The following is a 4,058-nucleotide window of genomic DNA, read 5'->3' as shown; positions in this document are numbered from 1 at the left end:
TATTACCGCGTCCGGCTGTTCTTCAACCTCCTCCACGTTAACGTGGTTCACTTGTCCTTTGTTGAATGGGTTAGGCTTCTTTCTAGCGCTCCCGTTTCCGTTTCTATTCCTTCCTTTAGGACAATCATTGACATAGTGCCCTGTCTTCCCGCACTTATAACAAGTAACTTGACTTAGGTCTCTCTTGGCGGGTGTGGCTGGATTGGAGCGATTATTGTTAGCTCCATCCCCATTTCCGTTCTTAGCGCCATTGTGATTATGCGATCCTCCTCCAAGGTGGTTATGACCTCCGTGGTTATGAACGAGACCTCCCACATTCGGGGTTAAGCAAGGCTTCTGCTAAGCTCTTGAATTATACTTCCCTTGTCCATACTTCCTCTTACGGCTCTCAAGCTGCTGCTTCCCTTCAATCATAAGAGCTTTATCTACCAACTCCTGGTAGTTGTTGAAGGTTGCCACCATCAACTGCATGCTCATCTCATCATTCAACCCTTCTATAAACTTCTCCTACTTTGCAGCATCGGTGGCCACATCATCAGGGGCATAGCATGATAACTTGCTGAAATCATCCACGTACTGGCCAACAATACGGTTCCCCTGGCGTAAGTTGTGAAACTCCCGCTTCTTCATCTGCATAGCTCCAGTGGAAACATGGGCAGTACGAAAGGCCTGCTGAAACTGAGCCCATGTGACAGTGTCGACAGGGTAGGTGGTTGTGAAATTTTCCCACCATGCTGCTGCGGGTCCATCCATTTGGTGTGTGGCAAAGCGCACCTTCTCCGCATCCGTGCACCCTGCGGTGGTTAACTCCCTTCCGATATGGCGTAGCCAATCATCTGCAACTATTGGCTTGGTGCTACTGGAGAACACCGGCGGCTGTAACCTTAGAAAATGGTCTAGATTGTCCACTGGTGGCGGGTTGTTGTTGTTGTTGTTATTGTTGTTGTTGCCCTGGTTCTGAACTAGCAATTGCATCAAAGCATTCTACTGCTGGATCAACTGGGTGAGCTCCGGTGGGAAAGCAAAACCGGTGTCACGTCTCGGAGGCATCTAAGGGGTTTAGATGGAAGAGATTAGAATAGAGGAAAAGGTCTAGTGAGAAAGCACTACCCATATGCACATGACACAAACACAATCATTTCATTCAATCAATCAAGCAAGGACATACATCAGTCTAAAACTATCGAAAAAGTGCTCAACTACTACTTGATGCATAGGGGAATACTAATATTGTATGGTGGTCATCTAGAAATTTTGATCGGTGGAAGATTCCATGATGTCTGCTCCAGCTTCGTCTTCATAGTCATCATCACTCGGATCAGAATCAGTGTCGTTGATGATGATGTAGTTGTCCGGGCAGGTGGGGTCGTCGTCTTCGTCTCCCGGTGCTGGTCCTCCCATGAATATCCCGATCTTATTAACCAGGTCGTCGTTCTTCTCTAGTAGTGTCTTGATTTCCTCCTTATATCCGTCGCGTGTGAACTTGAGTTCTTCTTCCAGCTCGATGATCCTAGTATTTGCCTTCTTCAATTCCATCATGTCGGCGCACATCTGGTTCTCCTGGCGTCGAATGTGCTGGTGTAACTCCTGGATAAAAGCTGCGACAGATCGGTCCTTCCTGGTGCTGATCATCTCCCATTGCTCATCTCGGCGCCCACATATCTGATAAGTAGTGTCCTTGAGTTCCCTGTTGTATACTTCTCCAATGCATCCCATGGTAATGTGGGCTTCCATGCTCTTGCCTAGACTCCAGGTTGGTGCTTCGAAAGAAAATTCTATGGGTTTAGAAGTTGGCGAGAACGTTCTTCCTGGAACTTGTACTTGAATCATCCAGCGCTCTTCTTCTGGTAAGGTGGCGTTGTACGTCCCGGTGAAACTAGGTATTGCAATGTTCAAGTACATAGTGACTTCCTTCAAGTGCCGTCCAAAAGGTGTATCTTCGTCCGGTTGCGCGAACTTGTTCTTCTTCTCCGTCATCCTAAAGAGTGGAAAAGGGAGAGGAGTCAGAAATGAGTAGAGAAGAGTGACCTATGGTTTATATTAGTGGTCGTGTCCTACACTCAGCGTGTGCTCTGATACCATCTTGTAGCGACCCGACCTCAAACGGTCAAGTCTCTGTGCCTTAGTGTCATCCCTGGATCAGTAATGCTGACACGCACAGTATTCGAAGGATTTATAACAGAGTAGCAATCACACACTTATTACATCGAATGTCTCAAAAGAGAACTTATTACAATAATATGGCTTAAGGCCATCTAATGCGAATACAGCGGAAGGCTTGGAAGATAAAGTGAGTTCATCAACTCCAACGGCATAGCTGAGCTGCACGGCAACGACCTAACGAACCTTACTCCTCGTCTAAAAAGTCTACAACATAATTCGTTGCAGCCCGAGAACGGGTTAGCACATGGAATATGCTAGCAATATAACACAGTAGAATAGAAACATAATAATACTATCACTACATGCATATATGGTTGGTGGAAAGCTCTAAGGTTATAGTTTTGCGGAAAGCAAATTTTTCCCTACAACAAAGGAATAAATTTTAATTTAACTATCATGGTGGTTCATAAAATATTGAGAAGGTAAACCCCCTCTCAATCCCAAATTAAAGTCATTAACAACCCAACAAAATTAATTAAGAGTGTTGAGATACATGTGAATACTCAAGTACTAGATACTCAAATTGTCCATAACCGGGGACACGGCTAACCATGATTAGTTTGTACACTCTGCAGAGGTTTGCGCACTTTTCCCCACAAGACTCGATCGCCTCCGTTGGATTTCTCGCACTACATGATGTTTGAGAAACGGATGACCGAGACACAATCTTTCAGGAACATTAACTCTCTACTCCGGGTAGACCATACCAAACCTACAAAACCCACTACCTACTGATCTACCTCTTCAAGAGCTTCACGTAACTTACTCAACTATGCTAGAGCCCATAATAGCTTGTGGCTGCACACCGAAGTTTCTAGCATGAATAATCTTAGTTCCCTTTGAGCCTGGGTGGCGGTCCATAGGAAGATCACACGAATACCCCGGGATTTCCAAAAATAAAACAGACAACACTGGGTTCCCCAGGTACCTCAATCCACCCAGATGTGTATTTAAGTTTCCACCTTAAGTAAACCATTAATTAATAATCTCACATCTGTCATGGAAATCACTCAAACCCAATCCACGTCTACGAGCATAGCATGGCAATATAAGCAACGCGTAGAAGTAACTCCCAAGGGTTTGATAATAAGTAGGGCAATAGGTTCTACCTCAGCAACTACTTCCCAACCCACAAGTTAAAGACATCCTAATCATGCAATGTTTTAGGATTGAACTAATGCAATGAAAACTGGGTATGGAAAGAGTATGATCAATGTTTTACTTGCCTTACTGACGATCCGTGAATCCTAGAGACTCGTAGTAACACGCTTCGCACTCCGGGAATTCTATCACAAACAAACAATAACATACATAAGCAATGCACAAGTAAGACTCCAAATAAAAGAGATTGACCAAAAAGTTCAACTTAAGAACACCGGTTTGCAAAAAGAATCAAATCAAACGAAGCAACGAAACTCAAACGGCGAAAGAAACAAGATCCGTTTACTAATCTGGACTAAGGTCAAATTTTGCAGTACCAAAACTTTGTTTGAGTTGATTAAACAAAAAGAGGGTCTTGAGACAAAACTCTAGGCGTTTGAATCACCCGATTCCGACTAACGAGCGCGAAGAAAAACAGAATTTAAGATCGGATCAAAAATCGTGACTGAAAAATAATTGCGGATAAATCCGAAAAGAAATCTGACGAACAGACTATCGAACGAGCGTTCGTTATCTGTAACTAACGGAAGAGAACCGTTCGAACGTACGGACGAACGTCCGTTAAATAAATGAACCAACAAAACCGGCGAACCGAATCTAAAAAAACCGATCTAGGGTTTCTAAAAAAACCGGCGGCGACGGTTCGGCGCGGTACATCGACGAGGTGGCTCCGGCGAGGCGGGGTGGCGGCTCTCGGGGCGGCGGGGCTTGGCGGCGGCGGGGCGGTAAGCGGC

Source organism: Triticum dicoccoides, chromosome 4B (assembly GCF_002162155.2).
Source record: "Triticum dicoccoides isolate Atlit2015 ecotype Zavitan chromosome 4B, WEW_v2.0, whole genome shotgun sequence".
Taxonomy (NCBI): Eukaryota; Viridiplantae; Streptophyta; class Magnoliopsida; order Poales; family Poaceae; genus Triticum; species Triticum dicoccoides.
Note: the sequence above shows the minus strand (reverse complement) of the source record.